This window comes from Panthera leo, chromosome B1 (genome assembly GCF_018350215.1).
Source record: "Panthera leo isolate Ple1 chromosome B1, P.leo_Ple1_pat1.1, whole genome shotgun sequence".
Classification (NCBI taxonomy): domain Eukaryota; kingdom Metazoa; phylum Chordata; class Mammalia; order Carnivora; family Felidae; genus Panthera; species Panthera leo.
In genome coordinates this window covers 193,032,684-193,059,334 of record NC_056682.1, presented here as the reverse complement: position 1 = coordinate 193,059,334, position 26,651 = coordinate 193,032,684, and the positions used below count along the sequence as shown (strand labels likewise).

At 41.5% G+C, this 26,651-nt stretch overlaps 1 protein-coding gene and 1 long non-coding RNA gene across 4 annotated transcripts in view; both read left to right on the top strand.

Annotated features, from left to right (window-relative positions):
- The window catches only part of CD38 (CD38 molecule), a 60,979-nt gene that overhangs the window by 6,956 nt on the left and 27,372 nt on the right, over window positions 1-26,651 (top strand). The gene's annotated exons all lie outside the window — the stretch shown is intronic.
- LOC122218598 lies at window positions 792-25,247 on the top strand. The gene is made up of 2 exons (XR_006202021.1): window positions 792-870; window positions 25,044-25,247. It is a non-coding gene; the product is annotated as an uncharacterized LOC122218598 (long non-coding RNA).

Here is a 26,651-nt window from a genome sequence, read left to right as displayed (position 1 = left end):
AGAGAGAGAGAGAAAGACCTCAAGTGCGGGAGGGGCAAAGGGAGAGGGAGGGACAGAATCCCAAGCATGGAGCCCAACGTGGCCTGGTCCCAGGACCATGAGATCATGACCTGAGCAGAAATCAAGAGTCAGATGCTTAACCAATGGAGCTACCCAGGGATCCCTTTATGTTAGTTTTAAAATTTTTTATTTCTTTCTTGTCTTTTTTGTTCTTCTGTGACATCGATTGCTCTTTATACATTATTACCTTTTATTAACTAGATTTAACAATGATAAAAAATGATACATGCCTCCTGGAATATAAGCTCATTGAATCTAGGGGCTTTTTGTTGAGTGGTATATATTTATGACCTAAAATAGTGCCTGCAATACAGTAAGCAAAAATAGTTAGTTGAATTAAATGAACAAGCCAGTATATTACGAATAATAAAAACAAACAGAGCTATAATAAATATACCTCCCCAACAAACTTCCATACCATTGCTCCCAAATCCCCATCAATCTCTATTTTGGGCTAATAGAGCATTGATGTTTCTTTTATATAATAGCTTCTCAGTATTTCTTTGTAGGTCTTTGGACTTTATCTTCTTTATATGTTCCTTTTCCTTCATTTTCCTTTTCCAAAATCTCTTACCCCCATACAAATCACTTTCTGTCAGTCTTTTAGTGTGGGTAGGCAAGTATTGAAACTTGTCCCTGCTTATCAAGATGGAACCTCCTTAAGTTAAACCAGGGGCAGAACATTCCTGAACAGGTGACACCTGGTTCTGCTGTCTCAAGGTCACACCCAGGAGCTGCATTATGACCCAAGATGGCCCTGGGCACGAGACCTAAGAGACGTGTGGCCAAGACTCACCAGAGTGTTATCAGGTGCTTAGTGCTGACAATTTGGAAATATTGGTACTGTGGGAGACTGTCACCTGTCCGGGCAATAGTCAGGAGCCAGGGAATGTGGGTGGAGGGTGGAGCAGAGTCTGCAGGTGGAAATGGAGAGCCAGCACCCAGGGAGAGATGGGCCTCCAGGGAGGTAGCCAGAGGCGTAGTTCAGTTCCAGGAATCTTACTGCCTTGGAGAAGACCAGCCCTCCCCATGAATTTCAGGCATTGATGATAGCTGCTGTCTGTTCAGGAACAGGAGAGGGCCTTCTTCTGATAGTTCCCTTCTTCCCTGCCCCATACAAGCTGGGGTTCCTGAGGGAAGATACCGTTTTACTCACCCCTGCATCCTCTTTCGTCCAGCACATTGCTTGTCACATTATAGTCCCTTGGTAGATGCCCGCTAAGGCGAACTCAGTGAAGTCCTCATCATGCTTGTTGAAACATAGACATACACAGTATTTAGAGCCTCAATCAGAGAACATTCTTCATCCATCTTAACTTGCTTTCTGATGATCACAGAAAGATCATCTGCCCTGTGCCTGCATTGACTATTATTTCTGATTCCTTTTTCTTCATTTCACAATTTCTTTTTGTTTCTCCTTCCTCTTCAAAATTTCTAGCAAGATTTCTCAGGGACCAATTCTTCATTTTCACTTCCCCATGACTCCCATTTGAATGACTACGGCATTTTATTAACTTCTACTCAGTGAAATTTATGAGTCCACAACGTACAAAATACAAATTCCTACAAACACATAATAAAGATGCACGGTGCGCCTGATGCTGGGGCTCCTGCGGGGGGAAGTGGGGTTCAGAGAGGAAGAAAACACCAGTCCTGCTGTCCAGGGTCCTGAGGGGAGGTCTGGGAGGACTGGCCTGGAGACAGTGCTGCTGGGCAGTGTGTTCTGTAATGGCACATGGGTGTGTACGTGGATGAGAGCGGCTCCTTGGAGGGAGGGGTGGTTTCTGTGCCCTAAGCCCTTTGCTAGATTCTGTAGGGGTAAGAGGTACTCAAGTACCTGTCAAACAAGAAAATATGTGAATTGCTCTGAGCCAAGTGCCTGCACCATGCCACAGAGTTTCAGACATGAGCACCATCCACCTGGTGGAGCAGAGTTGGGAAAGACTTCATGAAAAAAGTCACGTAGGAGGTCTTACTTTTACCATAGAATTTCAGCAAAGGGTGTTCTGAAGAGTGTGTGTTAACCTGTTGACTGAACCTGGGAGACAGATAAGATGGTACTCTTGGAGGAAGACTGGCCAATGAATGGACCAAAACTCTTTAAAGGCTGTAGGACCTTGGCAGGACCCCACTGGTGAGAGGGTGTGAACCTCATGTTGGCCCACCCACAACCTGGACCCTCTCAGTGTGTGAGAGAATGAGCGTGAGTGTATTTGCACAGGACAGAATTCTAGCATGTTTTCCCTGTGGGTGATGGGATGACCACCAGCTCAGTGTCTGTATTCCCAGCTAGACCCTGAACATCATTAGAGCAGAATGAAGTTCATGGCCTCACATTCACCTGTGTGTCCTCGATGCTTAGTTCTATCATGATTATCAGGCTTCCTTTAACCCCATTTTTCATTCTGGGGCTCTGAAACAGAGACCAGTAGCCAGAGTCTTAGATGCACCTGACTAAACATGGAGGGCAAAATAGGGAAAGTGAAATTGGTTTCAAAGTGTAGGCCTGAGTGCTGCTGTGATTACAAATGTGGAAGTTGGGCCACAGAGCTGAGTTATCTCTGGAAGGAAGGGTGGAGTACAAATGCAAACACAGTGTGTTTAGAACTTCCAGACTTGAGCTGCTACCAGGACACCTGAGAAAATGTAGCTCTGGGGTAGAATCTTCCAGAAGAGGAGCCTGCTTGAAAGTCTTGGGAACACATCAGATGGCTGAGTAAGGAAGGATAGAGGTAAGGGAAGAGGGAAAAGGAGAGACGTTACTTCTGTGATTTGCTTTAGAAGTTCCTAGAAAGGTCACGAGTGCTCACTGCTGACATCCAGTCCGTGCTTCTTGTTCTGGTGTTATTATTAACAGCTGAGGGAAGTGGCAGTATTCCTCCTGTAGAAAACTTGTTCTGTATCACAGTGGACACTCATGACTTGTCTGCTTCCTCCTTTTGTCTTTGGAAAGAAAGCCCTTGAAAAACAGTTGCCAGAAGTCCATTTAGAAATTTTGAACAGAGAAAGATTGGGAGTCAATGTTTATGGGCTGTCTACAATGTACTCAGAAATTTATATATATTTTTAAATTTACCTTACTTATTTTATTTTTATTTATTTATTTTATTATTTTTTGCTTCTATTTTTTAATTTAAATGTTATTGAAATTTAAATTAAAAAAATTTTAATTTATTTTTGAGAGGAAGAGAGAGCAAGCGTGGGAGAGGGGCCAGAAACAGGGAGAGGAAGACACAGAATCTGAAGCAGGCTCCAGGCTCTGAGCTGTCAGCACAGAGCCTGATGCAGGGCTCGAACTCATGAACTGTGAGATCATGACCTGAGCCGAAGTTGTATGCTTAACCAACTGAGCCACCTGAGAGCCCCTAGAATATTATTTTTTAACTTATTTATTTATCTATTTTTGAGAGAAAGCATGAGTGGGGGAGGAGCAGAGAGAGAGAGAGAGAGAGAGAGAGAGAGAGAGAATCCTAAGCAGGCTCCACACTGTCATTATGGAGCCCAATTTGGGGCTTGAACCCATGAACCGTGAGATCATGACTTGAGTTGAAGTTAGACACTTAACCGACTGAGTCACCCACATGCCTCTATTTAAATTTTAGTTAATTAACATACAGTGCAATATTGGTTTCAGGACTAGACTTCAGTGATGAATCACTTACATACAACATCCAGTGCTCATCACAACAAATGCCTTCCTTAGTGCTTATCACCCATCTAGCCCATCTCCCACCCATCTCCCTCTGTCACCCATAGTTTGTTCTCTACCATTAAGGATCTCTTGTGCTTTGTTTCCCTCTCTTCTCTTCCACCCACTTCTCATATATTTGTCTGTTTTATTTCTTAAATTCCAAATATGAGTGAAATCATATGGTACTTGTCTTTCTCCAATTGACTTATTGTGCTTAGCATAATACATTCTAGCTCCCTCCACATCATTGCAAATGGCAAGATTTCATTCTTTTTGATGGCTGAGTAATATTCCATTATGTATATATTCATATATATATATATGTATAAAACATATTCTTTTTAAAAAAAATAATTCATTGTCAAGTTAGCTAACTTACAGTGTATACAATATAGTCTTGGCATTAGGAGTAGATTCCCATGATTCATCCCTTACATACAACACCTAGTGCTCATCCAAACAAGTGCCCTTCTCAATGCCCATCACCCATTTTCCCTGCCTTCCCAACCCCCCACCCCCATCAACCCTCAGTTTGTTCTCTGTATTTAAGAGTCTCTTATGGTTTGCTTCCCTCTCTGTAACTTATTTTTCCTTCCCTTCCCCTATGGTCTTCTGTTAAGTTTCTCAAATTTCACATATGAGTGAAAACATATGATATCTGTCTTTCTCTGACTGGCTTATTTCACTTAGCATAATACCCTCCAGTTTCATCCACGTTGTTGCAAATGGCGAGATTTCATTCTTTTTCATCACTGAGTAGTATTCCATTGTATATACATACCACTTCTTTATCTGTGCATCAGTTGATGAACATCTGGGCTCTTTCCATAATTTGGCTATTGTTGATAGCGCTGTTATAAACATTGGGGTACAAATGGGGTACAGCACTCCTGTATCCTTTGGATAAATTCCTAGTAGTGGTATTGCTAGGTTGTAGGGTAATTCTATTTTTAATTTTTTGAGGAACCTCCACATTGTTTTCCAGAGTGGCTGCACCAGTTTGCATTCCCACCAACAGTGCAAGAGGGTTCCCCTTTCTCCACATCCTCACCAGCATCTGTTGTTTCCTGAATTGTTAATTTTAGCCATTCTGACAGGTGTGAGTTGGTATTTCAGTGTGGTTTTGATTTGTATTTCCCTGATGCTGAGTGATGTTGAGCATCTTTTCATGTGCCTGTTGACCATCTGCATGTCTTCTTTGGAAAAGTATCTGCTCATGTCTTCTGCCCATTTCTTCACTGGTTTGTTTGTTTTTCAGGTGTTGAGTTTGGTAAATTCCTTATAGATTTTGGATACTAATCCTTTATCTGATATGTCATTGTAAATATCTTTTCCCATTCCGTTGGTTGTCTTTTAGTTTTGTTCATTGTTTCCTTTGCTGTGCAGAAGCTTTTTATTTTGATGAGGTCCCAGTAGTTCATTTTTGCTTTTGTTTCCCTTGCCTTCAGAGACATGTCAAATAAGAAGTTGCTTCGGCCAAGGTCAAAGAAATTGTTGCCTGTTTTCTGCTCTAGGATTTTGATGGTTTCCTCTCTCACATTTGGGTCTTTTCATCCATTTTGAACTTGTTTTTGTGTATGGTGTAAGAATGTGGTCCAGTTTCATTCTTCTGCATGTCGCTGTCCAGTTCTCCCAGCACCATTTGCTAAAGAGACTGTGTTTTTTCCGTTGGCTACTCTTTCCTGCTTTGTCGAAGATTAGTTGGCCATACATTTGTGGGTCCATTTCTGGGTTCTGTATTCTATTCCGTTGGTCTATGTATCTGTTTTTGTGCCAATACCATACTGTCTTGATGATTACAACTTTGTAATACAGCTTGAAGTCTGGGATTGTGATGCCTCCAGCTTTGGTTTTCTTTTTCAGCATTACTTTGGCTAGTCAGGGTTTTTTTGTGGTTCCATACAAATTTTAGGATTGTTTGTTCTAGCTCTGTGAAGAATGCTGGTGCTGTTTTCATTGGGATTGCATTAAATGTGTAGATTTCTCTCAGTAGTATCGACATTTTAACAATATTTGTTCTTCCTATCCAGGAGTGTGGAATGTTTTTCCATTTTTTTGTGTCTTCTTCAATTTCTTTCATAAGCTTCCTATAGTTCTCAGCATACAGCTCTTCTACTTCTTTAGTTAGGTTTATTTCTAGGTATTTTGTGGTTCTTGGTACAATTGTAAATAGGATCAATTTCTTGGTATCTCTTTCTGTTGCTCCATTATTGGTGTATAAAAATGCAACTGATTTCTGGACATTGATTTTATATCCTGCGACTTTGCTGAATTCATGTATCATTCTAGCAGCGTTTTGGTGAAGTCTTTTGGGTTTTTCATGTAGAGTATCATGTCATCTGTGAAAAGTGAAAGTTTGACTTCTTTGCCAATTTCGATGCCTTTTATTTCATTTTGTTGTCTGATTGCTGAGGCTAGAGCTTCCGACACTATGTTAACAAAAGTGGTGAGAGTGGACATCCTTGTCTTGTTCCTTATCTCAGGGGGAAAGCTCTCAGTTTTTCCACATTGAGGGAGATATTAGCTGTGGGCTGTTCATATATGGCTTTTATGATGTTAAGATATAGTCCTTCTCTCTTGACTTTCTTGAGGGTTTTTATTAAGAAAGGATGCTGTACTTTGTCAAGTGCTTTTTCTGTGTCTATTGACAGGATCATACGGTTCTTACTCTTTATTCTATTAATGTGATGTATCACATTGATTGATTTGTGAATATTGAACCAGCCCTGCATCTCAGGAGTGGATCCCACTTGATCATGGTGAATAATTTTTTTTTTATATACTGTTGAACTTGATTGGCTAGTATCTTGTTGAGAATTCATTAGGGATATTGGTCTGTAATTCTCCTTTTTAGTGAGGTCTTTGGTTTTGGAATGAAGGTAATGCTGGCTTCATAAAATGAGTCTGGAAGCTTTCCTTCAGTTTCTATTTTTTGGAATAGCTTGAGAAGAATAGGTATTAACTCTGCTTTAAATGTCTGGTAAAATTCCCCTGGGAAACCATCTGGCTTAGGACTCTTATTTGTTGGGAGATTTTTGATAACTCAATTTCTTTGCTGGTTATGGGTCAGTTCAAATTTTCTATTTCTTCCTGTTTGAGTTTTGGTAGTGTGTGTGTGTGTGTCTAGGAATTTGTCCATTTCTTCCAGATTGTCCAGTTTGTTGACATATAATTTTTCACAGTATTCTTTCATAATTGTTCATATTTCTGTGGTGCTGGTTTTGATCTCTCCTCTTTCATTCATGATTTTATTTATTTGGGTCCTCTCTCTTTTCTTTTTGAGAAGTCTGGCTAGGGGTTTATCAATTTTGTTTATTCTTTCAAAAAATCAGCTCTTAGATTCATTGATTTGTTCTACTGTTTTTTTTTTTTTTGTATTCTATATTGTTTATTTCTGTTCTAATCTTTACTATTTCTCTTCTTCTGCTGGCTTTGGGCTTTCTTTGCTGCTGTGTTTCTAGTTCTTTTAGGTGTGTGGTAGGGTTCTGTATTTGGGATCTTTCTTGTGTCATGAGATAGGCCTGGATTGCAATGTATTTTCCTCTTAGAACTGCCTTTGATGCATCCCAAAAGGTTTGGACTGTTGTGTTTTCATTTTCATTTGATTCCACATATTATTGAATTTCTTCTTTAATTTCTTGGTTGACCCATTCATTCTTTAGTAAGATGTTCTTTAACCTCCATGTATATGGAGGCTTTGTAAATTTTTTCTTGTGGTTGATTTCAAGTTTCATAATGTTGTGATCTGAAAATATTAATGGTATGATCTCACTCCTTTCGTATTTGTTGAGTGCTGTTTTGTGACCAAGTATGTGGTCTATTTTGGAGAATGTTCCATGTGCACTTGAGAAGAATGTGTATTTTGCTGCTTTTGGATGGAAAATTCTGAATATATCTGTTAGGTCCATCTGGTCCAGTATGTCATTCAAGGCCACTGTTTCCTTATTGATTTTCTGCCTACATGATCTGTCCATTGCTATAAGTGGAGTATTAAAGTCACCTACAATTACCGTATCTTTATCAGTGAGATTGTTTATGTTTATGATTAATTGATTTATGTATTTGGGTGATTTCATATTGGGGGTGTAAACATTTACAATTGTTAGCTCTTCTTGATGGATAGACCCTTTAATTATTATATAATGCCCTTCTTCATCTCTTGTTACAGTCTTTGGTTTAAAATCTAGTTTGTCTGATATAAATATGGTTACTCCAGCTTCTTTTGACATCCAGTAGCATGATAGATGGTCTCCATCCCCTCACTTTCAATCTGCAGGTGTCCTCATGTCTAAAACGAGTCTCTTGTAGGCAGCATATAGATGGATCTTGTTTTCTTTTCTTTTCTTTCTTTTTTTTCTTTTTTTTTTTTTTTTATCATTCTGATACCCTAGTCTTTTGATTGGAGCATTTAGTCCATTTACATTCAGAATGGTTATTGAAAGATATGGATTTAGTATCATTGTGTTCTCTGTAGGTTTCATGCTTGTGGTAATGCTTCTGGTCCTTTGTAGTCTTTGCTGCTTCCCACTCACAGAGTTCCCCTTAGGATCTCCTATGGGGCTGATTTAGTGGTCATAACCTCCTTTAGTTTTTGTTTGTCTGGGAAAGACTTTATCTTTCCTTTTATTCTGAATGACAGCCTTGCTGGATAAAGGATTCTTGGCTGTATATTTTTCCTATTAAGCACATTGGATATTTCCTGCCACTCGCTTCTGGCCCACCAAATTTCAGTGGATGACAGGTCTGCTGTAAACCTTGTGTGTCTATGCTTGTAGGTTAAAGCCCGTTTGTCCCTAGCTGCTTTCCAAATTCTGTCTTTATCTTATGTTTTGACAGTTTCACTACAATATGTCCTTGTGTTGACCTGTTTTTGTTGATTTTGTAGGGTGTTCTCTGTGCCTCCTGGACTTGGATGTCTGCTTTCTTCCCCAGATTAGGGAAATTGTCAGCTACAATTTGTTCAAATAAGCCTTCTGCCCCTTTCTTTCCCTTTTCTTCTTCTGGAACTCCTATGATATGGGTATTATTTCACTTCATTGAGTCACTTAGGTTTCTAATTCTCCCCTCGTGGTCTAGTAATTTCCAATCCATCTTTTTTTTCAGCTTCATAATTTTTCATAATTTTATCTTCTATTTCACCTGTTCTCCCCTCTGCTTCTTCCATCCTTGCTGTCACTGCATCTAGTTTATTTTGCATCTCATTTACAACATTTCTTAATTCATCGTGACTATTTCTTAGGTCCTTAATCTCTATAGCGATACAGTCTCTGCTGTCTTCTATGCATTTTTCAAGCCCAGCTATTAGTCTTGTGACTATTATTCTAAATCCTTGATCAGATAAATTGTTCATATCTGTGTTGAGCAATTCTCTGGCTGTTATTTCTTCCTGGAATTTCTTTTGAGAATTCTTCCACTTCATCATTTTGGCTAGTTTTCTGTCTTCTATGTGTTTTAATAGCTTGTTATATGTCCTGCACCTGCAAATACTACTATATTAAAAAGGGGTCATACACTGTCCAGGGCTTGGCACTTTAGGAAGTGTTTTTAGAGTGTGTTGTGTGTACTCTGTTGCATTTTTTGTTGGTTTATCTCACTGCTCGTAGTGGTGGATTGGTCCAGGTGTGTTTTGACTTGTTCATTAAAGTAACCCTGGAAAAAAGGAAAAAAGGAGGGGAAGGAAGAAGCCTTATCTTATACAAAGAGAGAAATGACAGGGGCAGAAAAAAAAAAAAGATCAGGCAGAGAATCAAAGAAACTATAGGGCTTAATCCAGAGATAGAGAAAGAGAGGAAAATAAAGAAGAAGGAGATACAGAAAAGGTGTAAAGAGAATAGAATAAAAGTGCCCGATGAAACAAAGAAACACCGGAACAGAGAAAGAAAGACAGAAGACGAAACAATAACAACAAAAAAACAGACAGACCTACAAAACCACAGGACAGTTGTCTGTTGGTGCCTTGGAACTGGTGGCAGTGCTGGTCTGGAAGAGGGGCCCTCTGGTTCCGTCAGTGTCAATCTCACTCTGGTCGATAAGCAGTTAGCAGACCCGCAGGGGCAGGGTTTGGTGTAAGTGGTCCTGCCTCCACTGGAGGCTGTTGTCCTGCTCCCTGAAGTCCCACCTTGTTGGTGATGGGAAGAAAAATGGTGACAGTCTCTCCTCCCTGGACTGAGTGTCTCAAACCATGCTGCTCAGGCAGCCTTCACAGAGTAGCCCAGGCAGGCTGGCTCGCCCTGCTCCACAGTCTCCTGCAGCTCCTAGGTGCTTTGCTTGGCTTCAAACCCCTATGTCTTAAGGTATCCTCCCCAGCCCGGGTCTAGGGGAGTGCCACTCTGCCCAGCTGACAAAGGGCCTCTGGCTGGTGCCTGCTGGGTCTTTTGTCCATGTGTGGGCAATAAACCCTCTTCCCACAATACTCAAGGGAGGGACTGCTCTCTCCCAGTGTGTCCTTGAGATTACTGCAGAACCTGTGGCCGGCTCCCCTCCCACTCAGGTGCACACACACAGCCAGCTTTGGTCTGGAACAAGTTGTGCACCCCTGAAAACTCTGATCTTTAGCTCCTAAGGCTGTTTGCAAGGTAGAAACTGGCTCTGTCCGTATTTTTCGTCCTCCCATCCATGGTCCAGAGAGGTTTTTCTCTTGTCCAAATACAATCCCACACTTACACAACCTCTCTTTCTCTTCCATTTTTCTCTCCACTAAAGGGGATACCCCCCTCCATGCCTATGCTGCTCCTTTTATCTCTCCTGATACACAAACACACAACTCTGTCCTGCCAACCTGTCTCTGTATGTCTGTGGGGATGTTTCTGTCACTCTGGAGCCTGGATTCCTGGTGTTCCAACTGTTCTGGCCTCAATACTGCTGTGTTTGAGGGATGAGGGAAATTCCAATCTTCCTACTTCTCCGCCAGCTTGACTCACTGCTTATACCACATCTTTATCCATTCATCAGTCGATGAACATTTGGGCTCTCTCCCTAGTTTGGCTCTTGTTGATAAAGCCGCTATAAACATCGAGGTGCATGTGCTCCTTCGAATCTGTATTTTTGTATCCTTTGGGTAAATACCTAATAGTGCAATTGCTGGGTCATATTGTAGTTCTATTTTTAGTTTCTTGAGGAATTTCCATACTGTTCTCCAGAATAGCTGCACCAGTTCACATTCCCTGGGTCTTTTGTCCTTGTGGGGGCAATAAACCCTCTTCCCACGATACTCGAGGAAGGGACTGCTCTCTCCCAGGGTACCCCTGAGATCACTGCAGAGCCTGTGGCCAGCTCCCCTCCCGCTCAGGTGCGAAAGTTGGTTCTTTTTAAACTTTATCAGAATCGTGTCAGAAAAGGATGCACATCCTGTGGTTGGGGAAATGGAGCCTGAGAAAGGTTAAATAATTTGGCTTACCCTACAGTCAGAACAGGCTGGGTAATTTGTGGGTCCCAGTGCAAAATGAAAATGCAAGGCTCATTGTTCAAAAAGCAAGAGAAAGCTCTTACTTTCTTCTGAGGTCTTGTCACACCGGTCAGATGGTTTTTACTTGCTATTTAATGTTGAGATCCTTGGACACTGGGATTCTTGCAGGGACAAAGCTGACCCTCCCAGGTACCTGGGGCCACACTCTACAATTCAGCTGATCCTTACCCTCCTGCACTCATGCTCCTGCGGGGGGTGGAGGGTGGCAGCCGGAGAACTTTCCCTCCCTTGGGAGGTGAGAAAACAGTAAGAGGTCTGAACAAAGCTTCAAGCCCCTGGTTCAGGCTTCAGTTGCCCATTGGCCTTCTCCTACAAGACACAAAGCAATGATAAAATTATTGAGAATTTCTAGACAGCAACTGCAGAGCATTAAACTCCAAGCATGGGAACTTTCTGAATCCAGGGCCCCATGTGACTGCTTTGGTCAGATGCCCACGAAGTCGGTTTTGTAGTTAGTACATGGCAGGGTGGGGATTGAAAGTTGTCTTCTTTCCATACTTGGGATCATCAGACCCACCAGACTGATGGAGAAACTGAGACATGGAGTGATTCTTCTAAGGACCAGGGCTGGTAAGTGCGAGAGCTGGTTTTTGAACTAACTGCACAGCCTGCAGCCATTGTATCCTACAACTTCCAAAAGACTGTGTTCTCAGCACATCTCAGGGCCTGAGGCAGCCCATTCCTAACATAGGAGCATTTGTGTAGTCTCCCGATGGAGGCATCTGTTATTTTGTCTGTCTCAAAGGTGAGTCATGAGGCCGCAGTGTGAGGTCCTTGGGCTCCCCCTTTTAGGGAAGCAAGGTCCCAGAGCCCAGAGCATCGTCGTACTGTACTTACGGATCTCTGCAGGTAAAGCAGCAGAATGCCGTGTCCTGCCTGGTGGCCAGAACATTTTCTTTGTGGCTCATCTCTCCTCTTGAACCATCACCTCCTAGAGCTGGGTCAGGAAAGATGGTAGTGTATGCTCTGCTCTCCTAATCCTGTGCCTGTGTAAGGCATTGCTGAGTGATCCCGGCACACCGGGTGAGCCTGGCCCAGCCTCAAAACTGTCTACACAGCGTGCCACATAGATGCCTACAGTTGGCCGGAGTTGGCCGGAAAGATACATTCCAAGAGATCTATTCGTCATTCTGTGTCAGAATTGTGTTGCTTGTCAGCCTAAGTAGGTCAATGTAAAGTCTTATTTATCCCACCTGGGAAGAGCCACCATCATCCCATCTGTTTTCAGTCCTAGGTGCTTAAGTTCAAGAGTGACTAACAAGTGAGTTGATCCTGAAGTGGGGGCAGCAGGAGAAGAAGCTGGATAAAGAAGTTTGAGGGCCTGGGGCTGCTTGGCTTGAAGAAATCTGATGTGACAGAGTATGGGTGACTTGGGGGTCTCTTTTGGGTGAAGAATAGTCTCGATGCCAAGGGATCAGGCGGGTGTTGTGTTGCTCTCTCTGTAAGGCAGAATCAGAGCCTCAAATAGCAAAAAGTCAAGAATAACAGCCAACATTTGCACAGCTCCTCACGACTGGAATTTATGTGTCAGGGTAGAAGTTTCAGCAAGTTAAGAGCACGCCTTTCATTAATAGAAGCAACGCATGCCAAAGATTTATTTACTCATTTATGAAGAAATCAGTAAAATGATAACGTCAGTTCAAAGAACACCTTGGGGGCACTAAGAATTTATACATATTTAAAGTAGAATATTAGATAGGTTAGGCACAAAATTGGTTAATGCTCTGCAAGTTAATTAAAAGCCATAACCTTTGGGATGTATCTTTTCTATCAGACAAAAATTATTTGCATCTTTAGCCAACAGGATGTATATTGTTACCACCTAACTTCATAAGCTTTGATAGTGAATAAAAATAACAAAGATACATTCTGCTAGATAATTAAATAACTGTCGGGGAAAACCTATCAAACAATTCCCCGTTAAGACATTGAAAGGACATCCTGCCCACTCCAAATTGTAAATATTTTCATAACACATTTATCCCGTAAGTATTTCTCAAGCTCCTGTTATGTCCCAGAAACTCTTCTCAATCCTAGGGAGAGAGTAGTGAATAAAACAGACTACGCCCTTGCTCACATGGGTCTTTTATTCTAGTGGGATTGGGGTCCAGACAGTGAATAAAGCAGGAAAATATACCGTGTGGCAGATGATGGAAAGTGCTATAATGTGGGCTCGGGGGTGGTGTTAGGTACAATAATAAAATAAGAAAAGCTTCACTAAAAGCTGACATTTTAGCAAAGACATGAATAAAGAGGGAGAGCAAACACAGAAATGTCTGGGGGAGAGCCTTCTAGGCAAAAGGAAGAGGTGCAGAGGCAACGCGAAACAGCACAAGCCCCAGTAGGATTGGAAGTTTTTGTTATAGAAATGTTCAAAAAAAAAAAAAAAAAAAAAAAGGCAAAACTAGAAAGAATAGTAGTTAACCCCATTTACCTAATACCCATCCTTAATGATTATCAACATTTTGCTGTCTTATTTCTTCAATCTCCTCACTTTTCTTTCCCTCTAAAGTACTTTAAAGCAAATTCCAGACTTCATGTCATTTTGTGTATAAATACTTCAGTCCATATCGCTAACAAAAAAATAACATTTAAAAAACATAGTTGAAATGCTATTGTCATACTTGACAAAACTTGATTTTCATAGTTAAAAAAAGGTTTTTCTTTTTCCACTTATCCAATTTATGTATGGTGCAATTAAATTATATAATTAAAACAAGTAAAAACATATTTACAAGTTTGTGGGTTTATTTTTATTTTTATTTTTTAAGTAGGCTTCATGCCCAAAGTGGGGCTCAAACCTACAACCCTGAGGTCAAGAGTTGCACGCTCCACTGACTGAGCCAGGCAGGTGCTGTAAGGCCAAGTTTTCTTTAGCATGAAGATGTTAAGAACAAAACGGGAAGCTGGATGAGATAAAATCAAGAATTGATTTCATGCGCACACACGCGCGCGCGCGCGCGCGTGTGTGTGTGTTTCGCGTGTGTATGTGTGTGTGTTTCAAAGACTCAGGGTTTGGTAGGGGAAGAATAATTTTTTTCATGGATTTTTGTAATTGACCTCAGTGGGGAATAGGGCATCATCTTTTTCAACAAAATATCACCAGTAAATATCTACTCTGAAAGGATGGGATGATGAGAATCTTGTTTTGAAGACAAAAAAGAAAGTGAAAACTGACATCAGAAATTTCAAGAATAAATGGAGAAAGAGAGTAACTTTCTTTGTCCTTGCAATGACTTATTTTTTCCTAATTACAAAAATAAAACAAGCCTATTAGAGTATATTCAGAAAAATACATAAATATAGAGAGGAATACAAAATCACTTGACCCCCAAAATGGAATTCTAAATAGTGATGAATGCCACAATTACCAAAAAATAAAAAATAAAAAATAAATAAAAATAAATAAATAAATAAAAAGGGAAGTGTCGAGCTGCTTAAATGGATGGTTTCAGAATAAGCAGTTTTACAGAGCTAATTTAAATACCTTGTATAATATGACATTTACAAAAATTGCTAAGGTCCAGTTTTCCACTTCCTAGTAGGATGTATCAAATATGATGTACCCACGTGGTAGAAAGTTATCTACATCTTTGGTCCTTGGATGCTTCGAAACAGTAAAGTCTGACTTGAAGGGACATTAGAAATTCCCCAAGGCATATATTTCTTTGGTCTCCATCCATGTTTGCCTTGATTCTGTTCAAATGTTACTTTTATTATGACTATCAAGCAAATATTATAGTTATTGTGTTGGGACCGCACAGTTTATTTTTATTTATTCTTTTTTAAAGTTTATTGATTTATTTTGAGAGAGCGAGTGTGTGAGCGGTGGAGAGGCAGAGAGAGAAGGAGAGAGAGAGAATCCCAAACAGGCTCCATACTGTCAGCACAGAGCCCAACACCGGGCTGGATCTCATGACCATGAGATCATGACCTGAGCCGAGATCAAGAATCTGACGCTTAAGGAACTGAGTCACCCAGGAGCCCCTCATAATTTAAATATTATCAAATTCATAATAAAATTTCCCTCCTCATTATTGCGTCTCCTGGGAGGAAGAATTGATTGATGAATGAACTTATCCAGAGCAGTGTCAAAGTTGGCAGTGACCAAATCTCCTTGGGAATTCTTCAAGAGCAAAGAAAGACTAAAAACATACAGAAACTGAGAGATGTAAAATTTCAAAGAAGGTGTGAGACTTAGGTCAAAGATGGTCGATCACATTTCATGTTTTAGCACTTTTTAGATGCAATTTCTTCAAAAGGACTGTTGAACTGCCGGATAGGAACACATCCATTTACCACCACCAATAGCCTCCTTTGTCTTTACCTGGCTAGTTGACGTCATCTTCCCTCTCAAGGGACGTCTTTTGCTTTCTTCAGTATTCCTTATTCTCACGTCAGTATCTCCTCTCGATTTGTCTTTTTTTTTTTTTTTTTTTTTTTTTTAGGCTTAAAGAAATAATGTGTGACCGGGAAAATCAAAATACACCTCCCTTCAGTTTCCCTTCTTTCTCAGAGGCAAATACTGCTGTGTGTCTCTCTTGCATCTTTTTAGAAATGCTCTCTGGATATATAAGCATTTTTCCCATATTCTCTCCCCCGCCCCACACATTGTCCCCTCTGTGCCTCACTCTTCTGTTTTCATTTTACAGTTGTATCTTGATTATTAGTGTAGTTCTGTCTCATTCTAATGGTTACATCATATTCCAGTGTATGGATTTACCATATTTTACATTTGTACTGATGGGCAATTGATGTTTTTAAAAAAAAAACTTTTGTAATATCTTACAAACAGTGCTGCAATAAATTCTTGTGTGAGATAGAATCTTGAAAGAGGAATCACTAAATTCAAGGCTATACCATTTTTAATTTTGAAAATAGCCAAATTTCTATGAGGCAAATCACCTCTTGAGGCAATAAAAGTTTCTGTTTTGCCATACCTGTACAATATAGGGTGCTTTCAAACTTTCTGATTTTTTTTTTATCAATCTGATAAGAGAATATGTTACTGCATTCTGATTTTAATTATTATTTATTTTGTGTTTTGCCCTGCAGAGTAAGCTTTGTTTTTTCCCATTACCAATGTATTTTGGTAATCGTAATCATGTTGTTTTAGAGATTTATCCTTGTGGATATATGAGCTCCAGTTCATTTATTTCAACTCGTGTATGAGATCCTGCTGAATGACCATATCTTACATGAATTAATCTATTCCCTTATCCTCAGTTTCTGCTGGCATAAACAATGCCAGAACACAAGTCTGCTCGTGCATATGATTTCCTCCTAAGGCATTTAGCTAGAGATAGAAATACTAAGCCAGGGGGCGCCTGGGTGGTTCAGTAGGTTAAGCGTCCGACTTCGGCTCAGGTCACAATCTCGCGGTCCGTGAGTTCGAGCCCCGCTTCGGGCTGTGTGCTGACTGCTCAGAGCCTGGAGCCTGTTTCGGATTCTGTGTCTCCCTCTCTCTCTGACCCTCCCGCGTTCATGCTCTGTCTCTCTCTGTCTCAAAAACAAATAAACGTTAAAAAAAAAAAAAGAAATACTAAGCCATGGTGTATGTCATCTTCCCCTTTATTGAGTGTATTAGTTTGCTAGGACTGCAGTAAGGAAGCACCGCTAGCTGAGTGGCTTAACAAATGTATTGTCTCACATTTCTGGAGCCAGAAATCTGAAGTCAAGGTGTCAGAAGGGATTGTTCTTTCTGAAGGCTGTGAGGAAGAATCTGTTCCATATCTCTGTCCTAGTTTCTAGAAGCCTCGGCTGTTCCTTGTCTAGTATAGGCCATTCTCCCTGTGTCTTCACATTGTCTTTCTTCTGTGCGGGTCTCTCCCTGTGTCCAACTTGCTCCCTTTTATGAGGATCCTGGTCATATTGGACTAGGGTCCACCCCTATCATCAGCTTAACTTGAACATCTTCTAGGACCTTATTTCCAAATAAGGTCACAGTCTGAGGTCGTGGGGGGACATCTTTTGGGTGGACACAATTCATCCCCTAACAGTGAGTGTACCAATTAAGATGCTTTTGGCTACAAGTAAAAGAATACTCATCTGAATGTAGTTTACTTATTTACTTATTTAAAATATTTTTTAACGTTTACTCATTTTTGAGACAGAGAGAGAGAGAGAGAGAGAGAGAGAGAGCGTGTGCGCACACAAGCGGGGGAGGGGCAGTGAGAGAGGGAGACACAGAATCTGAAACAGGCTCCAGGCTCCGAGCTGTCAGCACAGAGCCCGACGTGGGGCTCTTACTCATGAACCGTGAGATCATGACCTGAGCCGAAGTCGACGCTTAACCCACTGAGGCCCCCAGGTGCCCCTGAAAGTAGTTTAAAACAAGAGGTTTTTACAGACACACATAACCAGCCAACCAGAAGTGACGTGGTCCTAGAGTCCGGTTCAGCTGCTCAGTGATGGACCAAGTCTTCTTATTCACTCTCCCATCTCCCTGGGTGGCTTCTGGTCCCAAGATGGCTGCTGCAGTTCCAGCTATTATGTCTTTCCTTATAGAACGATGCCCAGGGACAGAGAACAGGAGGATGGCAAGAATGCCCCCATTTCAAGTCTCTTTTTATCAGAGAATAGCATCTTTCTCGGGAGACCTCTCTCCATTGCCCCTGTGCTGAATTTCATTAGCCAGAATAGAGCCACATGGCTCCCCAAACTGGAAAGGAGGCTTGTGAGCTATTTGATATTTTGAATCAACGTGATAGGAGGCATGCTTTGCCAAGAGGGAAGAAGAGTGAGGAAAATCTGTTTGGGCTGGGAACCAGCAGTGTCTACCATATTACCTATGGCCAGACTGGTCTCCACATTTGTGGTGTCACCTGACTTTCAGAAAAGTCCTTGTTGCTCTGTCCTCACCATCGCTCGGAACAATTTTGCGCATCTTTTTGTGGCTTCAGTTTTCATTTTCCTGATGACTAACACAACTGATCATCTTTTTATGCGCTTACATTGGCCGCTCTGGTGTGTGTGTGTGTGTGTGTGTGTGTAAAGTACCTATTTTTGTATTTTGCCTGTTTGTATGTTGAATTGTCTGTCTCCTCTACACATTCAAGATCCTAATTTTTTGTTAGTTTTGCAGATTGCGAATATGTTCTCCCGATCTGTGACTTGACTCTTGACTTTATTAGATTCCTTGTATTACTGATGATTTTAATGTAATCATATTTATCTTTTGTGGTTGTGCCTTTTGTACCCTATTTAAGAATTTATTTTCTCAGAGGTCACAATAAAGGTCACATGTATTCCAAAAATGTTAAACATTTGCTTTTTGCAATGAACTCTTTTATCCACTTGGAATTTGTCTTCGTGTGTGGTGTAAGGTAGGGACTTAATTTCATTTTTTCCCCACAGATGGATAGTCAGTTCTGTGAGTACTATTTATCAAACAATTCATCCTTTCCTAAGGGCTTTATAATGCCACTTTCGTTTGCATTTCAGACCTGTTAGCTTGTTTCTGGGTTCTCTAATCTGTTCTATAATCTATCCCTAAACAACTACCACATTGTTTAAATCACTAATGTCTTGATATCCAGCAGGCACTGTCTGATTTCTGTTACTAGATATTAGTTTACATTTTTTGGGAGTACTTATATAAACAGAATCATATCCCGTGTACTCCTTTGTGTCTGGCTTTTTCATGGCCTCCATGTGATGTTTTCGAAATTCATCCCTGTTGTATGTATTAATAGTCTGTTCCCTTTTATTTCTGAACAGTAGTCCACTGTGTGTTTATATACCTGAACTTGTTTATCCATTCCTCTTTTGATGAACATTTGGCTTGTATTTCACTTTGGATATTGTGAGTAAAGCTCCTATGAACAAAGTTTCTGTGTGGATATACAGTTTCGTTCTCTTGGGCAACTACCCAGAATTGAAATAGCAGAGCCACATGCTTTAGCTATTTAAGAAACTACCAAACTGTCCTACAAGGTAATTGTATAGTTTTACATGTTCACCATCAGTGTACAATTATTCTAGCTGCTACACATTCTTTTTTTTAATCTTTATTTATTTGTGAGAGACAGAGACAGAGCATGAGCAGGGGAGGGGTAGAGAGAGGGGGAGACACAGAATCCGAAGCAGCTCCAGGCTCTGAGCTGTCAGCACAGAGCCTGACGTGGGGCTCGAACTCATGAACCGTGAGATCATGACCTGAGCCGAAGCTGGCCGCTTAACCGACTGAGCCACCCAGGTGCCCCTAGTTGCTACACATTCTTACTAACACTTGATATTATCAGACTTTTACACTTTTAGCCATTCTGATGCATTTGTAGTGGTATTTTTATGGTGCTTTTAAAAAAGCATTTATTTATTTATTTTGAGAAAGAGAGAGAGAGATGGTGAGCACACAACCGGGGGAGGGGCAGAGAGACGGGGTGAGAGAGAATCCAAAGCAGGCTCTGAGCTGTTAGCACAAAGCTCAACGTGGGGCTCAATCTCATAAACTGTGAGATCACGACCTGAGCCAAAATCAAGAGTTGGACATCTAACCAACTGAGCCACCCAGGCACCCCTTATGGCACTTTGAATTTGCATTTCCCTCATGACTAATGGTGTTGAACATTGTCTCGTGGGCTTATTGAAGTATGCTTTCAAATCTCTTGCCAATCGTAAAAAAAAAAGTTGGTTTTTGTTCTTACTATTGAGTTGTCAGTTTAGGTATTCTGGATGCAAGTCCTTTGTCAGATGTGTACTGAAAGTTTTTCTTTCATTTTGTGACATGCCTTTTATTCTTCTTTAATGGAGGCTTTTGAGGAATCAAGTTTTTTTTTTTTTAATCTTGATAAGATCCAACTTGTTCACTTTTTCTTATATATATCTTGCCTGACTTATGATGAGGTTACATCCCAATAAACTCATCATATATTGAAAATATCATAAGTCAAACATGCATTTACTACACCTCACCTACTGAACAGCATAGCTTAGCCTAGCCTACCTAAAGTATGCTCGGAATTCTTACATGAGCTTACAGTGGTCACAACAGAGTATCAGACTGCATACCTCTGGCCTGGGAGGAAATCAAAATGCAAAATTTGAAGTACGGTTTCTACTGAATGCATATCACTTTTGCATCAAATCATCAGTGGAACCATCGTAAGTTGGGGACTGTATAGCTTGTGCTTTAGGTCTGTCCTCAACTCCTAGTTAATTTTGTGTAGGGTATGAAGTAAGGTAGATTTCAGTTTTCTTTCACATATGAAAATCTATTTGCTCTCGCATCATTTATCGAAAGAGCTTTCCTTTCCCCATTGAATTGCTTTGACACTTTTGCTGAAAATCAATTGATCATGCCTTAGTCTGTTTGGACAGCTATACCAGAACAGTATAAATCAGATGACTAATGAACAACAGAAATTTCTTTCTTCTTCTTCTTCTTCTTCTTCTTCTTCTTCTTCTTCTTCTTCGTCTTCTTCTTTTACTTTTTTTTTTAAAGTGTATTTATTTTGAGAGAGACACAGGCAGTGTGAGTTGGGGAGATGCAGAGAGAGAGAGGGGGAGAGAGAGAGAGAATCTGCCAGTGCAGAGCCTGATGTGGGGCTTGCACTCCCAAAACTGTTAGTTCATGCCCTGAGCTGAAATCAAGAGTTGGACAACTTCACTGACTGAGCCACCCAGGTGCCCCCAGAAATTGATTTCTTACAATTCCGGAGGCTGGAAAGTCTAAGTTAAAAGGCCAGCAGTCTCAGTGTCATTGCATTTGGAATTAAAACAGCCCTTCCTTGATGATAATTCAGACAGTCAGTTCTCAGTCTGCATATTCCTTGGCTAATCAAGAGCATCTGACACAGTCCATCACTTCCACCACCTTAATACACTTTCTTCACTTGGTTCCCAGAATAACCCATTCTCCTGCCTATTGTCCTACATTCCAATCTTTATTGGGTTTTCCCCACCTCTTCTGTCAGATTGCCTCAAGGCTCAATCCTTGGTCATCTTCTCTCTTTTGTATTTTGGTTGCTGATCTCAGGTAGTTTCATGGCTTTCTCTCTCCTGAACTTCAGGATCAGACACCCGTCTGTTTAGTCTACAGCCTCACTTGCACATCTAATAGAAACTTCAAGCTCAGCGTGTTTGAAACAGAACTGATCAATGCCATCCCCACTAAACCTCTCCATCCCAGTTCATGGCAACTCCATCCTTCCAGTGTCCCAGGCTATGAACTTTGGAATTATTATCGACTCCTTATTTCTTTAACACCACACATCTAATCCATTAGGAAATTTAAGGCTAAAGGGAATCTATCACTTCTTACCATCTCTCCTTCTACTACCCTGGTCCACATCACCACAGCAACTTGCTCACATTACTGGTCTAGCTTCCTCTTTCGGACTATACTCACTGAAGCTGTCAGAGAAATCCTTTGAAACTTAAGTAATATCATGTGCTTCCTGCGCTGTGGATCCTCTATGGCTCCACGGTTCTCCATGTGTAGAAGCTCCATTCCTGACAATGGCTCTGGGAGCCCCACCCACTATGCCTTCCTTTCTGTCTACTGTCCACCTGGCTTTCTCTGCTGCAGCCACCAGCCGTACTGGCTTCTTTGCTGTTTCTTGAACATATCAGGCATTTCAGGCCAGATTAATGGAATTAGTGACTTCTAAGCTTTCCTGAAGATTTTTTTTAAATATAATTTATTGTCAAGTTGGCTAATATACAGCGTATACAGTGTGCTCTTGGTTTTGGGGGTAGATTCCTATGATTCATTGCTTACATACAACACCCAGTGCTCATCTCAACAAGTGCTCTCCTCATTGCCCATCACCCATTTTCTCCATCCCCTCCTCCATCAACCTTCAGTTTGTTCTCTGTATTTGAGTCTCTTATGGTTTGCCTGCCTCCCTCTCTGTTTGTAACTATTTTTTCCCCTTCCCTTCCCCCAGGGTCTTCTGTTAAGTTTCTCAAGTTTCACATATGAGTGAACACATATGATATCTGTCTTTCTCTGCCTGACTTATTTCACTTAGCATAATACCCTTCAGTACCACCCATGTTGCTACAAATGGCAGGATTTTATTCTTTCTCATTGCTGAGTAGGATTCCATTGTATATATAAACCACATCTTCTTTATCCATTCATCAGTTGATAGACATTTAGGCTTTTTCCATAATTTGGCTATTGAAAGTGTTGCTATAAACATTGGAGTACATATGCCCCTATGAAACAGCACTTCTGTATTCTTTAAATAAATTTCTAGTAGTGTTATTGCTGGGTCATAGGGTAGTTCTATTTTAAATTTTTTGAGGAACCTCTACACTGTTTTCCAGAGTGGTTGCACCAGTTTGCATTCCCACCAAAAGCGCAAGAGGGTTCCCGTTTCACCACATCTCGCTAGCATCTGTTGTTTCTTGAATTGTTAATTTTATGACTCACTATGACTGGCGTGAGGTGGTATCTCAGTGTGGTTTTGATTTGTATTTCCCTGATGATGAGTGATGTTGAGCATCTTTTCATGTGTCTGTTGGCCATCTGGATGTCTTCTTGGGGAAAGTGTCTATTCATGTCTTCTGCCCATTTCTTCACTGGATTATTTGTTTTTCAGGTGTTGAATTTGGTAAGTTCTTCATAGATTTTGGATACTAACCCTTTATCTGATATGTCATTTGCACATATCTTTTCCCATTCCGTCAGTTGCCTTTTAGTTTTGTTGATTGTTTCCTTTGCAGTGCAGAAGGTTTTTACCTTAATGAGGTCTCAATAGTTCATTTTTGCTTTTATTTCCCTTGCCTTTGGAGATGTGTTGAGCAAGAAATTGCTGCAGCTGAGGTCAAAGAGTTCTCCTCTGGGGTTTTGATGGTTTCCTGTCTCACATTTAGGTCTTTCATCCATTTTGAGTTTATTTTTGTGTATGGTGTAAGAAAGTGGTCCAACTTCATTCTGCATGTTGCTGCCCAGTTCTCCCAGCACCATTTGCTAAAGAGACTGTCTTTTTCCCATTGGATACTCTTTCCTGAAGAGTTTTTTAAGTAAGCTCTATGCCCAATGTGGGACCTGATCTCCTGACTCCGAGATCAAGAATCCACAGACTGAGCCAGACAGGAGCCCCAAGAGTCTTCTTCTGTCTTAACACCCTACTTGCAAAATTCTGACTTCCTCAGGGAATCCTGCTGGTTGCTCTCTTTGCCCACAAGGTGGCAATCTTTGCCTTCAATTCAGGCTCCCTCAGTCTCAAATTAAAGAATTAACCACTGAGTTAACGGGCTCTCATGTTTTCTTTGGGCCAAGACAATGTTCCCTGCAAGACTTCACGGCAGGAAAAGTTATAGAATGAGTGTAACTACCCCTTGAGATCTAAGTGTTTTTAGGGATGAGGATTTTAGGCTGTGATAGCTTTCTTGGGGGAGCAACATATTAGGTAGTTGATGTTGCTTTATTGGTGGGGACTTTGAAATAGAACCATTATTTGTGGGAAGGGTGACAGCATATCCTGAGAGGTGACAGCACCAAGTTAGGAAGTGTGAAGTAGGCTGACAACATACAGATTTAACCACCAAATGTACTTGGTTTTCACCTTGGTATAAGACTTTAACTCTCTGCCCATCCCCTGTTGGCTTTATCCCTTCGCTTGGGAAACAAGTGTCTATTCTGGTCTGTACCTTTGCATTCGATCTAGGGAAAGGACAGCCCCTCTGGGGTCTTAGGTCCTCATTTCTGTTAGGAACAACTTCACCTCCTGTGGGGGGCAGCATTGTTCAGAGAAAGAGTGGAGTTTGGAATGTCAGATAGGTCTGCCCCTTGCTAATTGTTCGGCTTTGGTCTTGTTGCTAAACTCTGAGCTTCAGTAGCTCTAATGATAGGAACTTCCCCACAGGGCTAGTGTGAGATTTAAATAGTATGAGTTAAGGAGTAAGCACAGTGCCTGGCACATGGGGAGCACTCTGTGGTGGTCATACACTTTTCCTTCTTCCTTCGAGTGCTCCCTCCTGTCTCTGGGCTCCTGGAGACAACTGCCAGGGTAGGTCAGAAGTAGGGAGAAGGGGGGAGAAGCCAACAAGAAGGGTTGACTCATGGGGGATAGGGCAACTGAGGAACCGTCTGGGGTCTGCTGGAAGGAATAGAGTGGTAGGAAGGGGGAGGACGTGCCACTGACCTTGAATCCTAAGGAGGCAGGCAGAGAAATACTGTCATGGCTAAGACACCAGCTCAGCCTGCAGACTTTCTTACTAACAAATCGAGTCTTCCAGAAGCTGCTTTTGGAGCTTCTGCCAAGCATAAACACTGATTAAGCCATGCTGGTTTTCACAGGCCCTCTGATTCTTGAATATCCTTCTCAAGATTGGAGGTTACTGTCATTGTCCCTCAGCCCAAGACCACCAGGAACACAGGGCAGTTGAACAAGATGGGCTTCATCTCTCTTTCCAAGAGTGAGCCTTAGTACGAGGGCCCCCAGGGCAGGGGAGGGTTCAGTGTGAGCATGTTAGAAAGGATTGATAGGATTGGGGCTTGTTTTATGAGCTTTTGGGGGAAAGAGGCTGGCTTTGCCTGGATGCTGCCAAGGAGTACAGGGCAAGGGGGTCATTCTGTGATAGGGTCTGCCAGGCTGCAAGCATGAAGCAAAGCCAAAGCTGTCACTGGTAAAGAGGGAGCAGCCACTGATACTTACTACAATACAAGGGTATTTGGTCTGTGTGCGTGTGTGCGTGTGTGTGTGTGCGTTGTGGATATTGTCTGTTGACATCACAGTCTCAGGGTCACAGAGAGGCTTTATTTGATGTCAGGTGCCCTTGAATTATGTTCAACAGGAGAACACCAGGACAATGCAATTCTCTTTTTCATCACCAACATCTCCATATATAACCTTGTGCTCTCTGGGTCCCCAGGAGGAAGGAACTACAGCAGCTGGGCTGTGATGGCTTTACTTAATTTTGGAAGAAGGGATGATCCTGAGGGGAAGAAAGAAGGCAAGCGAGTGGGCTAATGGTCTGGTCAACTGGACCTCCAGGTAGATAGACTAACGCCATTTGCTAGAATGAAGCAGCCTATGTTGTGAATCCCCTTAACAGGACGTCCTTGGTTAAAGATGACTTAGAGAAAATTGATTCATCATCTGTGAGGCGTGATTCCCTTGAAAGTCATGTAAGCAGTGGAACTCTCTGGGTAATAAAATGGAGATATTTCATCCTTTTAATCCTTCTCGTTGTGTAACGAACCCTACAGAACCCAAAAGGTCGCTTCATGGTGTTATCCGTGATTCTGGGCCAGAAAGCATGTGTCTCATGCAGGAAGGCAGGCAGGACACCAGGGGCGATATAGGAAGTGGCATCCCTTCCTCCCTTCCTTTGACTGAGCCTCTCAATGACTTGTCTCCTTGATATGATTCATCAAGTCTGACTCTGAGTATGATCTGTGATGAGGAGTGATTTGACAACCCAGTCTTGCTTGAGGATGCAAGAAAGTCTTTAAAGGGGAGACAGTTCCACTGGAAAAAGTCTGTGGCCCTAACCCCTACCCCTCCTCATATATCACATCACTGGGCCTTGAGTGGTGGGGCCAGGGCATCTTGCCTGATTACATGCTATTGTTTTTAACAGGATGAGGGGTAGAAAAGACACTTTGTAGCTAGCAGACGTGAGGGAGGGCGCAGAAGTGATGGGTGGTGACGGAGTAGAGATCCTCTTCTGTCTCTGCTGGATACAGGAATTCCTAAGGTGGTATGTTTTCTTTAAACCCAAGTCCTAAGCTTCCCAAGATTCTCAAGTGTTTGGTCTAATTGCTCAAGCTACTCTAAAAGAAAATAAAAGTTTTGTTATGATCGCTATTGTAATATATGTTTATTGTAGGAAAAGTCAAAGTATAAGGATGGGACAATTACAAGGCAACCTTATACTCCTCACAACCAGGTATAACTATTTTAAAACATGGTTTGAGGGGCACCTGGGTGGCTCAGTTGATTGAGCGTCTGACTCTTGACTTCTGCTCATGTCATGATCTCACGGTTTGTGGGTTTGAGCCCTTCATCTGGCTCTGTGCTGACAGCGTGGAGCCTGCTTGGGATTTCTGTCTCCCTCTCTCTCTGCCCCTCCCCCGCTTGCTGTCTATTTCTCTCTCTCAAAAAACAAACAAGCAAACAAACAAACATGGTTTGATTGCCATGGTTTCTTTTCCTTTTAGTTTTAAAAAATTGGTTGTGGGGCGCCTGGGTGGCTCAGTCGGTTGGGCGTCGGACTTCGGCTCAGGTCATGATCTCACGGTTTGAGGGTTCGAGCCCTGTGTCCGGCTCTGTGCTGAAAGCACAGAGCCTGGAACTTGCTTCGGATTCTGTGTCTCCCTCTCTCTCTGACCCTCCCCTGTTCATGCTCTGTCTCTCTCTGTCTCAAAAATAAACAAAAAAAAAAATTAAAAAAAATAAATAAAAATAAAAAATTGGTTGTGATTTTGCTATATCTTCATTTAAAAAAATTGAACTTCCCTTCCCCCCTTTTTGGCTG